We start from the raw sequence: 14,294 nt of genomic DNA, 5'->3' as shown, positions 1-14,294 counted from the left end.
CACTTGGCACCTCTCAGCTCCTCTCAAGGGCAGCACAGGGACAGCTTTGCTCTCTGCTCTCTGCTATCAGACACAGGAGCCAAGGGAATGCCAGGAGCTGTGTCAGGGGACGATTAGGCTGGCTATCAGGGAAAGGCTTTTTTCCTCAGAGGCTGGTCAGGCACTGAATAGGTTCTCCAGGCAATGGGCACAGCCCCAAGGCTGCCAGAGATCCAGGAGCGTTTGGCCAATGCTCTCAGGGATGCAGAGGGTGGGACTGTTGGAGTGTCTGTGCAGGGCCAGGAGTTGGACTTTGACGATCCCTAGGGATCCCTTCCGACTCAGGAAACTCTTACCATTTTCCCCTCTTTCCTCTCCTTGCACAATGCTCTCAGCTTACCGTTCCACTGTATGTTCCACTTCTGAAACCTCCGATACTTCTTTCCAGTTCAAGCACAGTTCTACTGGTTACAATCCAAAGATATACCGATTAAAAAACAACCAAAAATAAACACCTGTTTGGAATGTCGTGGTCTTATTTGGATCTCGAACTATGAAGTCGATTGTGCCTTGCAAGTTCTAAAAGCAAAACAACAACAAAAAACACCCACCACACCGTTTTAACATAGGGATTTCCTTTCTTCTAAGAAATACATAGCCCTTCTCAAAAGGGATCTATTTCAGTAAGAGGTCATCTTGAATAGATCACTTACTATCTAAAGAACCTGGAACACTCAAATCCGTAATGATAAGCCTGTTACCTTGTCGTTTTCTGTTCCAAAGGCAAATGAATTTGCTCAAGTGCCGTTTGTAACAAGGACAGATTTGAAAGTGCGGCTCTGAGAAATGTTTTGGTTTCCCTCTCCTATCTCTATCAAAAGCACTTTCTTCAATGGCTGAAACAATACTTGATATAGTCTGAATTTTAAAGGTCATGAAAATTTTCTCAAAAGTGAAAAATTAATATTGCAGTCAGGTTTTAAACCAACGGGAATTTTTGTTTTACCTGTTTGAAGATTTCCTTCACACTAAAATGCTGGCTGATGGATACCTAGAAGAAATCAATTCCCACAAAATGCTTCTGGGTAAGCCATTACGTCATCCATTACAATTCGCTTCAGTGTCCTGTTCCTGTCCAATTGAAGGTCCCTGTTTAAGAGGCTCAAGTACGGAGAGAAATAAAATTAAATATGACTACAGTGCCTTTAAATCTAAATCGAACTTCCGGATCAATCTCATAAAACCTTTAGGCTAAATGTTGCCATTGATCTGTTTCTACTGAACAGAATCATGTCCTGGCTTGTTACAGATTAGTTCATTACAAAGAAAGAAATGCACAGAAGTTAAAATATTTCCAAAGAAGCATTTGACATCTTTCCTTTTGGATGGGGAACCATTCCAACACTGTTGGCGGCTTAGTAGGAGCTCTGGCTCTGCAGCCTGTCTATAGAAAACTACCTTAGTTATGTTAAAGGCCTGTTCAAGATTACCGTGTACTTGGCGTGACTATAGGAGTAAAACAAAATCATAAATTTTGACGTTGAGATAAGCAAGAACAAAGGAAAAGACATCTGGGGAAGCAAGATCCTGTTTAGTTGACATACCGTGTCCACTTCAAAGAGTATCTTACACAATAACTAGACTGTAGAATGATAGATCTTAGATGAACCAATAGAATTACTATTAACATATATACGTCTTTTGTGTAACCAATCGTACTCTTTGTAATAAACTCTAATTTACCACTGAAAACGTAAAAAAATCATCTCTTTGTTAAAAATAAAGACTCTGCTCTTTGCATTCATATTGAGTGCGTGTTATTGATTCCTGTTCTCCAGCATGAAAACCCCAGCATCTTGCTGACCCCGACGTGATGATCCGAAGAGGCCAGACTGCTTAACAGACGGACTTTTATGTGGAGGGTCTCTGTGCGTGCCGCCTAGGAGAACCTTGACTTCCCGCAGCGGTTGCGACCGGGCGTCCGAGAGAGGCGTGAGTGGCCACTGTCGACCGGTGAGTCGGAGCCTTAGACGGCTGTAAAAAATTTGCTGGATGGGAAACACGGTATCAGCTATCGAGAAGGCTACTGGTGATGCCTTAATGAGACTTGCCCGAAAGAAAGGAGAGACTGTTGATCGGTCTTCGCTCATGAATTCACTATATTGGGCTAAACATGGTGGTTTTTTAAAAGACTCTACCGATGTTTTTAAAGAGACTACTTGGCAAGAAGTCGGGGCAGATTTGTGGGAAGCTATACAAACTGGGAATAAGGAGGTAAAATCCTTAGCTCCTACATACCGGCAGCTGCGCATGTTAATTGAACAAATGGGTGCTGAAATTGAGCTGGAACTCGCAGCACAGACCATGGTCACTGCCGTAGCTGGTAAACTCACCCAAGAGTCTGCTACTGTCCCACCCGCGTACATGTCAGCCCCTGCAGCCCGTGGCCCCTATGATGATTTAATACCACCCTGGGACCCTACCGATGTTCATAACGTGCCTTCCTTTGCACCCCCGGCACCTACGGCACCCTCTGCGCCCTTGGTACCTACAGCACCCCCAGTAACAATGAGCGTAGCGCCCGCTAATCCCACTAATACTGACCCCGTGTTACATCTGCCCTCACCTCCCACTTTCGACCCAGCGACTGTGCCTCTTCCCGAAGAAACAGAAATGGACACGGACGATTTACAGTCCACACTGCAAAAGCAGACCGAAACCATGCTTGAACTGTTAGGTGAAATGAAGCGGCTTGATAAGGGTTCCAAAAGTAAAACGATTCGGGAAGCATATAAAAAGGCCCATAACGCCATTCTCTCCGGCCTCAAAACTTTAGAGGAAAATTTTTTTTTCTGCACCGAATACTTCTACATCTCAACGCTGACAGAACATTATCAATTTGGTTAAGGCGGGGGAGTGGGATATGCCTACTGCAAATCACTTTCTAACATCTAAAGGTTTACCCCCAATAATGCTTTCTGAAATTGAAAACACAAATGTTTCTCATTCTACAGAAAAGGAAGGGACGGGATTGTTAACTACCTTTAATGACTCTTTTCAGCGTTGGTGGAACAAAGGAGGGGAGGGAGGCTCGGGAGGCTTGGGAGGCTTGGGAGGCTCAGGGAAACGTCCTGACAAAACTTCCATCCCCAAAGACCCTTCTTTTGACATGAATAAGAGGTGGAAAGGAGTGGTAACAAATGCTGAGTTGAAGGGAGATTTTCAGTTTGTCTCAGCTCCGGTGGTGCGAGGAACTGGTGGTAATAATGCTTGGCAGCCCTTAGACTGGCAAATGATAGCAAGGGTTCAAAAATCTGTAATGGACTACAGTGTTGATAATCGCTTGGTAAGGCGGCAAGTAGAAGCATTGCTAAAATATCAAGAACTCGTCCCTGCTGACCTTAAGGCTATGTTTGAGCTTATACTAGGACCTACTAGTTATATGTTATTTTTAGCAAAGTGGCAACAAAGATTGGAGCTTAAACAATTAGATAATGTCAATTTGCCGCAAGGTGATCCTCTACGCTTTGCCACGCTAGATGTGCTTATGGGAAATGGTCAATTCATCGATCCACAAAGACAGGCAATGTTAGGGGCTCGCATTTTAGCTCAAAGCAAGTCTGCTGCTTTAGAAGCTTTTAACAACTTGCCCCAAGTAGGTAAGCCTCGACAACCTTATTTACATATTCAGCAAAAGGAAGATGAATCCTTTTTGTCTTTTGTGGACAGGATTAAAGAAGGAGTAGAGGTAGCACCAGATGTCCCTCCTGATATGAAAGATACTTCAGTAAAAGAAATAGCTATGCAAAATGCAAATGCCACCTGCAAGCGATTATTAGCAGCATTACCAGCTCATATGACAATAATACAAATGATTGAACAATGTTCACGAGCCCCTTTAGAAATTGAAAAGGACAAAGCTCGAATTCATGCTGCTGCTTTAGCTGCAGCCATTACTCGAGCACACAAGCAAGGGAACGGGGACAAAGGCCCTCCCAATACATGCTATAATTGCGGTCATACCGGACATATTAGAAAGCATTGTCCTTCAAGTTTGGCAAAACAACAACAAAATAACAATACGAACCTCACATCTACATCATTTGTCGGCACTTGCCTCTGATGCGAAAAGTTTGGCCACAAGGCAAATGAATGCCGATCCAAATTTAAAAAGGATGGGACACCGTTGGCGGGAAACGAGATGAGCTGCAAGGGGGGGCGCTGCGAACAAAAAGAACCTCTCAGTAGCCATGGCTGTCTCTACAACATGCTCCCCGCCACAAAAAAGAGCGCTGGAGTCTATTTGGTAACTAGAGACTCCGTGACTATTTTTGATGATTCTGTTACCGTCATTGATAGTACTACCAAAGGTCCACTAGGTGGCGGTATGGCCGCATTATTGCTAGGGAGATCGTCGGCCACTTTAGACAGCATTTTCGTTTTACCTGGTGTAATTGATGCTGATTATAGTGGTGTTATCAGAATAGTAGTGAAAGTCTTTTCCCCACCAATGTTCATTCCACAAGGTAGTGTAATTGCTCAACTTGTTCCTTTTCTTCCCCAGGTTCCAACAGCTACTAATTCACAAAGATCTGGTGGTTTTGGTAGTACCGGACCCTTAATTGCCTTTGCTCAAGTCATGACTAGTGATAGACCGACCCGGCAAGTAACCGTAAAATTGTATTCTGATAATATCGATGATTGCGAAATGTTTGAACATTCAATGATGCTAGACACTGGGTCAGATGTCACCATAATACCACTAATTGCTTGGCCTCAGCAGTGGCCCACTACACTCTTAAATGAGCAAATCTTAGGAGTTGCTGGAACCACCCGTACTTTACAAAGTCAGGAATTTGTAGAAATTACTGATAAAGAGGGAAACAAGGCTGTAGTAAAACCTTATGTACTAGACACTCCTCTTTGGATCCTTGGTAGAGACATGCTTAGTCAATGGAATGTCATTTTAACCAACCAACATTTTCAGGGGCGGCCACTGAGCCGATAGGTGCTCGACCCACTATACAACTAACATGGAAATCTGACCAACCAGTATGGGTGGCTCAGTGGCCCATCACTAAAGATAAATTAGAGCATCTCCATTCATTAGTACAAGAACAATTAGCCTTTGGTCATTTACAACCTTCTATGAGTCCCTGGAATACCCCCGTTTTTGTTATACAAAAAAAGTCGGGAAAATGGAGATTTTTACATGACTTAAGGGCAGTCAATAATCAAATGCACTCTTTAGGAATTCTGCAACCAGGTTTGCCATTGCCAGCTGGTTTACCAAAAAACTATCACCTGTTTATTATTGATATCAAAGATTGCTTTTTTTAGCATTCCGTTGCACCCTGAAGATACCAAACGATTTGCATTTAGTGTGCCCTCCATTAATCACAGTGCACCTATGAAAAGATATGAGTGGGTGGTACTCCCTCAAGGTATGAAAAATAGTCCTACAATTTGTCAATGGTTTGTAGACCAAGCCTTACATCAATGGAGACTTAATAATCCAAATTTTCTAACATATCATTATATGGATGACATTTTAGTCACAAGTGAATTTCCGTTACCCCACTTAAAACAAAAGGAATTATTGCTAGAATTAGAAAAGTGGGGATTGAAAGTGGCAGAAAAAAAAGGTGCAATTCTTCGACCCTTGGTCTTACTTGGGCTTTAAAATAACACAAGCTCGCTTTGTGCCTCAAAAGGTAACTTTACATGCAAATATTGAAACAGTCAATGATGTGCAAAAGCTTCTAGGAGACATTCAAAGCATACGTGCATGGGCAGGTATTTCAAATCAAGACTTAGATCCTTTAAGAAAATTATTACAAGGTTCAAAGGACATTAATGATAAAAGGGAATTAACCCAAGAAGGGAAACAAGCACTGCAAATAATTGCTAAAAAGTTGCATTGTACAACTGCTTTTAAGTTTGATCCTACCAATACCAATAAACCTTTATATCATTAACTACCCTGCTGAACAAATTGCTATAATTGGGCAGGAATCATTCAAGACTTTCTTCTTATTGGAATGGCTGTTTTTAGCATGTAGCCTCACTTCCTCTGTTACAAGACGTATTGATCATTTAGGATCCTTAATTCTGAAAGCACGCCAACGAGTGCTTACTGTTTTTGGAGTTGATGCATCTTCTCTTTATGTGCCCATAAATAATTTGTCTCTTTGCACTGAACGGCAATCACTATCGTATACATTCACTACAGCCACTATTGGCTTAGAACTTGATAATCATTATCCGCCACATGCCTTGTTTTCCACTAACCTCCCACTAAAAGGTCAAACATTGCGAAACTCTAAGCCAATTCCCAATGCGATCACTGTTTTTACTGATGCCAGTGGAAGGACTAAAAGGTTCGGATATGCAATATGGAAAAATGGCAACTGGGATGTCGTAGTTTACCAACATCCGGAAGGATCAGTACAATTACTTGAACTCAAGGCTGTAACCTTAGCTTTTCAACACTTTGACTTTCAAGAAATTAATCTCGTTAGCGATTCCTTGTATGTTGCCTCTATCTTGGAAAGAATTGAGGACACATTAATAGGTCGAATCTCAAACTCCTTAATTTATCATGAACTCGTTCTTCTAGTAAATGTAATTAATATCAGGCACCATGCCTTTTTCTCAACACATATCCGCAGCCATCTCAATCTACCAGGGTTTTTATCAGAAGGAAACGCCAAAATTGACCAAATCGTATGTTCACCAGCCATTGGACTCAGTAATTTTGACCTTGCCGTTGCCTCTCATGCCTTTTTTCACCAGTCAGCATTAAGCCTACAGAAGGAATTCCATCTAACAAAACGAGAGGCACGAGGTATCATAGCATGTTGTCCTGATTGGGCAAAACTACCCCCAATCCAGTTACAAGGAGTGAACCCTTGTGGTCTCCACCCTAGAACATTGTTTCAATCAGATGTCACAATCGTGCCATCATTTGGACGCTTTAAACATGTACATGTCACTGTTGATACCTGTAGCAGACTAGTATGGGCAACGCCTATGATAAACGCCAAAAGTAAGGCAACCTGCAGACACTGGTTAGAAGCTTTTGCAGTGCATGGTGTCCCACAACAAATAAAAACAGATAACGGTCCTAATTATGTTAGTTCTACTTCACGTGAGTTCCTACGTAGATGGAACATTACCCATGTCACAGGAGTACCTCACAATAGTACTGGGCAAGCTATTGTAGAACGCAAACATCAAGACCTTAAACGCCTTTTCTCTGCTTTACAAAGGGAGGGGAATGTCACCCTCTCTCCACAAGAAATCGTAGCAAAAACATTGTATGTCCACAATTGGAAAATGTGGATAGAACGCCCTGAGCTAAAAACCCAAATGTTGCTCATTACACTGCATTTTTGCAAGGATGAATCTTTGACTGTTCATAAGATACAAGTATCTGTATGGGAACCCCAATCACAACAATGGACTGGTCCCCACCAATTATTGACATGGGGACGGGGTTATGCTTGTGTATTAACAGGTGCTAAACCTAATTGGATCCCAGCCAAGTGGGTCAAGCCTTGGATATCAAAGATTGAGGAAACTGGAGAAGACACAGAGCCAAATTCAACTGTGGACGAATAGAGTGCAAGATCTCATCCCGATCCCAATCATTATTCTCAAGGAACCAATAAGAACACACCCTAATATCCCAGACTTTCCAGATGTGATTGATTTGCGTAGACTAGTACAGAAATATCTTAGGTCTAGAATACAAGAAGTATTATTTCCTCGTTGCGGTTGTGTAGTATGGAAATTAGGAACTTTCTTACGTGGAAATTGTAAAAGGGAGTATAACTCCAGTGATATTTATACTTGCTTTTTGGGATGTAATGAATGTCAGGAACGCCAATCAGTAAGACCTTTAGAATCACTTAGAAAGTGGTTAAAACTGCCTGACTTAACTGTTAGTGAAGCTATAAGCCTATTTGAATCAATAGAAGAAAGGAATTTAGCATTGTATGCGTGGTATATTTTAAATTATACAAAGCTAGTTGAGACTGCTTGGTGTACTATTATTATATCTAGCCAATATACTGTTGCCTGCAAAATCCATAGCAATAATGATGCTAATTAAGCTACTAACACTATGTTTGACTCTTACCCAGTGCTTTTCGCAATCAATCAACCTCCCTCAAGAGAACTTCTGGATCGCTTGGGCCAACAAAACTGGTAACACAAATTTTTGTTTACATCTTAGTGCAGCCACTGACCCATTTAAAACTTGCCTCATTGGGTCACCGGTACAACCACAAGAAATTACTATAGTCCCCCTATCAATTGCTCAGAAGTAAAAAACAACAGTCACTGCCTGGCAAAAATAATCAAATCTCTAAATACAACCCTGCCATGGGATCCTCAAGAGTTAAATTTACTAGACAGCCAAAAAGCAAATCACTCCGGATGTGTGTATTTTGGGCAGACTAGTTGGAACATTAACGAATCTAAAAAACAAGTCTGGCTAACCCCTCGTAAGTTTTACAATAGTAGTGAACATTGTGGATCATCCCCCTATGGGTGGGGTTCAGGTCATATTCACTTAGACATTTCTAAGCCCCTTTCCCTACCTCAAGGCCTATATTTAATCTGTGGAGATAGAGCCTGGCAAGGAATACCTAGCGTGCTGGACAGCTAAACAAGCCAATGTCACTACACAAGTTCTGTCCCAAATGGCTCAAGATATGAGTAGTCTCCGACAAGCTATTCTTCAAAACAGAGCAGCTATTGATTACCTTTTGTTGGCCCAAAGCAAAGGCTGTGAAGATTTTGAAGGAATGTGTTGTTTTAACTTGTCCGATCATAATGATTCAATCCATAAGCAGCTAGAATGGCTTCAAGATCACGCTAAGAAGATTACTGTCAATCACAACCCCCTTGATGACGGGTTAATGTCTTTTGGGATTTCTGCATGGGTAAAAGATATCCTTAAGATAGGAATTATTATTGTACTAATTGTAGTAATTGTGTTATGTATGGGACGTTGCATCATCCAGGGTTTTTCCTTTCAAATTCGACGTATGGCCAATGCTGTTTTTGAAAAGAAAGGGGGAGATGTTGGCGGCCTAGTAGGACCTCTGGCTCTGCAGCCTGTCTATAGAAAACTACCTTAGTTATGTTAAAGGTCTGTTCAAGGTTACCGTGTCCTTGGCGTGACTATAGGAGAAAAACAAAATCATAACTTTTAACGTTGAGATAAGCAAGAACAAAGGAAAAGACATCTGGGGAAGCAAGATCCTGTTTAGTTGACATACCATGTCCACTTCAAAGAGTATCTTACACAATAACTAGACTGTAGAAAGATAGATCTTAGATGAACCAATAGAATTACTATTAACATATATATGTGTCCTGGTTTAGGGCAAATTTGGGAGGAAACCTCTGAATGAGGTCCCTCGGGAAAAAGGAAAAGGAAAAAAAAATTGGAGAGAAGTGGAAAAAAAAGAACTGTTTATTCAACAGGCAACACACCTCCCAGCGCAACAATGAACAATATCAAACAGCAAAACCTCTCGCCATTCCGAGGAGATGGCAGATTTAGAAGAGTTCTTTCTGTGGGCTGCCCGGCTCAGTCTGCTCTCAGTCCCTCTGGTGCTGGGGAATGCCGCGGCCCAGGCCAGGCCCGGTGGGCCACAGGTGTGAGCTCCCGGTGCTCTTCTGGGTTTTCAGTCCAAAGCAGGTTCAAACAGTTCCAGGAAAACAGAAAAAAAATGGGAAATAAAAAAACCAACAAAAATACAATCCAGGGGGCTTCTCTGCCTCAGCTAGCCAAAAAACTAACCAAGAGCAAAGGAGAGCTCTCTCTCGCTGTCCACCGCAGACAACACAGTCTGAGAGCAGGAATGCGGGGGAGCCAGTGCAGTCTCTGATAACAAACTCTGCACTTCTTCTTCCCCCCTCTGCCCTTTCACTCCTGGAACCAGACTTAAAGTTGAAGATTTTAATATTCAACACCAACAGAACAGACGATTTGGGGATATAGGCATCATACAGTCACCCCAAGACAATACGTCTTTTGTGTAACCAATCGTACTCTTTGTAACAAACTCTAAGTAACCACTGAAAACGTATAAAAATCATCTCTTTGTTAAAACTAAAGATTCTGCTCTTTGCATTCATACTGAGTGCGTATTATTGATTCCTGTTTTCCAGCATGAAGACCCCAGCAAACACTGCTTACATAAGAGGTCAAATTACTGTCTTCCATGTTAGTTCTGCACTCTGCTCAGCGGAGCCTTTCTGGTTTATTGGCCTTTGACTTGGCCATAAAGCTGAGTCTTGATTCAAGAAAAATCAATATTCACACTTGTTTTCATTTACACTGACATTGGCTTGGTCTCCTAAACAAAGAGAATGATGGGGAATTTATGTAGGTGTTCAGATAGGTAACATTCTCTTTCCGCAACCTGGCATTGTATTTTCACTTGGCCTGTTACCTCTGGCTTTATTTTAACCGCTCAAATTATTAGGAAGAGTATCAAACCTCCAGCTGTAACCACAGTCCCACTGCGAGGTGTGTGAAGGCATGTGCATCTGCCCCTCAGGTCCATACTGCTCTTCTAATGTGCCTCTGATCAAGCAGGTAGGAAAGACAGTTGCATTTCCTAGATGAATTGTAAATGGTACATTCCGTGACCCCTGCTATGCCCTGTAGCTTGGTCCCTCTCCCCTTCTCGCCATACAGGGCTGGCTGGGATCCAATTTCGCCCCGCCCCCCCTTTTCAGACCCTAGAAAAGATCTGTGCCCCCTGACCTCTGTCTCTTTTTCTCTTGCTCCCTCTTTTCCTCGCTACCCATGAGAAATAAACCCTGTAACTTCATCAGGGAAAAGAGCCTCTTTTGTTATCTAATTTACATCCATGAGGCAAGGGCCCCGGGAGCCATCACCCTAACACCTGAGCTAGACCAGAGGAAGGGCGAAGAACCCCATTTTAGGGCTGAGAAAAAGCCTCAGTTGGCCCCCAACTTGAATGGTCTCTACAGAGCACCCCACATTCAGCTGTGACTCCTATTTTTGGGATTCAAGAAGCCTTGGAGCTGATAAACTAGCTTAAATTTCTTTAACCTGCATTTTGTGCAGTTCGATGACCATTAAGCATGCACCGGGAGCCTGTCAGAAGCCCAGGCAGGTCGGTTCTGGACGTAGACCCACTACAGTCACTCAGACGCCTCTGCCTGCAAGAAAAAAAAAAGGAAGTGGAAGCCTCCTTTTGCGGCGTTTGGGTTCCTGGAGCTCCGCGGGGGGTTCTCACCGGTGGCATTTGGCTGGCACGGCACAGCTCTCGAGGAGAGAGAAGGCGCGGGCGTGTGAGAGGCGTGCGCGCGGCTCAGTGTGCCCGCGGCAAAGTTGTGTGGTGCGCGGACTGGGGGCGCGGGACGCAGTCACCCAGGCGCAGCGGCAGGCAGGCAGATTTGATCGGTTTCAAAGTGGTGGCACGGAGGTTTTCTTTGCGGTTTTTTGCTGTTTTTGCGGGTTTTTGCGGCGGGGTCGGTCCCTACAGCGCTGCGGGTGCCACGTGGGTTTCACCGACAGAAACGGCAAAATTAACATCGGCTCCGCATCCAGTAAAATCGTAGTGTACCTGGCACGTTTTAACAACTCTCTTCCTGTGTTTTTAACTGTAGTCGGGTAGATATAGTGGCAAATTGTTAAACATCATGGGCTTACAGCAATCTGCCTTACAAAAGAGTATAAGAAACCAACTAAGGGAAATATTAAGTTCAGGAAATGTTTTAATATCGAAGAAAAAATTAGCCCCTTTTGCCAGCTGGCTGTCTGTTGAAAAATCTGACCTTGAATTGCAAAATATGAATTCGATTTCATTTTGGGATGAAATAGGGGATTTATTAACTTTAAAAGTGGAAAATGGAGATAAAACAGCTTCTGTATTCCTCCTGATTTTCTTACAAATTCGGAAACTTAATTCAGACAGAAAACAACAGAGAGCAGCAGCAAAACGGTTCAGACTCACCTTCCCTTATCCCAAAACCCTATAACCCGGACCTGGAGGGGACCCACGGGTCTCCCTGGGGGGTGCAGGGTGCCCAGCACTGCTGTGGCTGCTCTGAGTCCCTGGGTCCTCCCCGGTATCCCGGTTCTGATAATTTTTCGAAAATTGTCAGCACTCCTTCCTTGTTCCCTGCCCCTCTGGGGAACGGCCATGTGGCTACGCCTGAAGGTGTCGGGGTCCCAGATAGCTCTGGCCATGCGATACAGCCCGTAGGGGGGGTCCCATATGGTGGCAGCCACGTGTTTCCTCCTTCATTGCGAAACCCCCTTCACCCTCCGGTCCCTGCCCCTAAGCCTGTCCCCTGCCATAACCTATCCCTGCCCTCGGCTCCACTGCCCCCTCCCCCCTCCAAGACCCAGCCCTGCACGGCACCCAGTGACCCTGCTCACAGGTGTTGCAACCCTGGATCCCAGCACCCCTCCCCCGCTCCGGTTTCACATTCCTTCCCTCCAACCTGCTGCGGGGTGGGGGAGGACAGTGGAGCCCATGCTGAGTTCAGTGCCGGTGGGGGTGGGGAGCGGTCAGCTCACAGCCCCTGCGGAACGGATGGTGTCCCCGTGGTGGGGGGGGGGGGGGTGGGCAGCCCCCCGGTCCGGGTGGGGGGGGATGCACTGCCCTGAAAGTGAACACCAGGGAAAAGAGTATATACCATCAGTTGCTCCTGTAGTTTATCTTGGTAAGAGGAATCGTAGAAGAAGTTTTCAACCTTTGTCCTATCAAGATAAAAAAGGAAATTTGTAAAGTACAGAGAGAATTTCGTAGAAATAGTGACATCTTTAAAGGCATGATGAGAGCCATCTTTAACTCAAACGAACTGGTTCCATATGATATCAAAGAGCTTTTCCAATGTCTGTTAACTCCTTCAGAATATGATCTATGGGAAAGCCTGTGGAAAAGATCTTTGAAAGTGCTTTTACTAGAGCTTTTAAAAAGCTCCGATGATGCAAAAGATGCTGATAATAATGACAGAACATATGAACACCTATGTGGGGAAAAGGATTGGCATTGCCCCGAAAGCCAAAGCAGAGAACTATCCAAGTCTGTCCTGGATAAAATATGCAATGTTGCAGAAAAGGCTTTTAATCAATTACCAACAGTAGATACTAAAGGCAGTTATGTTAACATTAAACAGTTTGATTCTGAGAATTTCTTACAGTTTGTGGACCGCCTTCGTGCGCAAGTGGAAAGACAGGTGTCTGATCCAGGGGTACAAGCTGAATTAATTAAAGAGATGGCTCAGAGGAATGCCAATGATACCTGCCATAGGGTTATTCTTCGCCTTCCCCTCGAGCCAGCACCTAGCTTGGCATAGATGATAGAAGCCTGCGTCAGGAAAGCAGAACTGCTCAGTAGACACGAGAGAAATCCAGGACTGGCACACCCAAAGACCACGGCAACTGTAACACCAGAAGCCAAGAAGCAACCAATGTCACCAGAGCAGCTGCAGCACGTAATCTGCTTCCACTGCAAGCAGTCAGGACATTTCGCCAGAGACTGTCCACACAACCAGAAACAGAAGAAGACCAACAAACAAAAATCTAGCTTTACAGCGCGTACCCGCCATTAACACAATAGCGCGCTTGGCTATAAATACTGCGGGCTCCACACTCGCAAAAGACTCTCTCTTAATAAACAAAAAGGGGGAGGATGGGATAGAGGGTGTGGGGATGCATGGCAATGAAAATATTAAATGTTCAATTAACAAGGTTTGGAAGCCACTAGGCCGTTTTAGGCTTGTGACTACAAAAGGTTTTCATTTCAGGTCACCTGATTGGACAGTCATTACAGTGGACTTACCTAACAGTACACAGGACATGACGTTAAACCACATGAAACTGGACAGTGAGTGCTTTGTTGTCGGGGACACAGCACACACACCCCCAGAGATTGAGGTATCTCCCATGACCATCAAGGGAAGCATAACTGGCCTCATTCTACGGGCACGATGTTCTCTACCACCATATTACCTGGTTGAGGGACAAATCCTTGCCCAGGCCATTCCTGTTCCACAGGAGGTCCCAGTAGATGGAAAATCACCTGAAGTCTACTGGGCAGAAGTGGTGGATGAGGACAAACCTTCTCTGGCATGCAACCTAACCAGTGGATCAGATCACCTCCATTTGGAGGGGGTACTGGACACAGGTGCTGATGTGACTATCATACCTGAAAGTATGTGGCCGCCACATTGGGAACTTCAGCCTGTGGCAGGCAGAATCCAGGCTGTAGGAGGAGTCAAATTGGCAAAAATATCAAAAAGCATCGTACAAA

The sequence above is a fragment of the Sturnus vulgaris genome, chromosome W (genome assembly GCF_052056855.1).
Source record: "Sturnus vulgaris isolate bStuVul1 chromosome W, bStuVul1.hap1, whole genome shotgun sequence".
NCBI classification, from domain to species: domain Eukaryota; kingdom Metazoa; phylum Chordata; class Aves; order Passeriformes; family Sturnidae; genus Sturnus; species Sturnus vulgaris.
Note: the sequence above shows the minus strand (reverse complement) of the source record.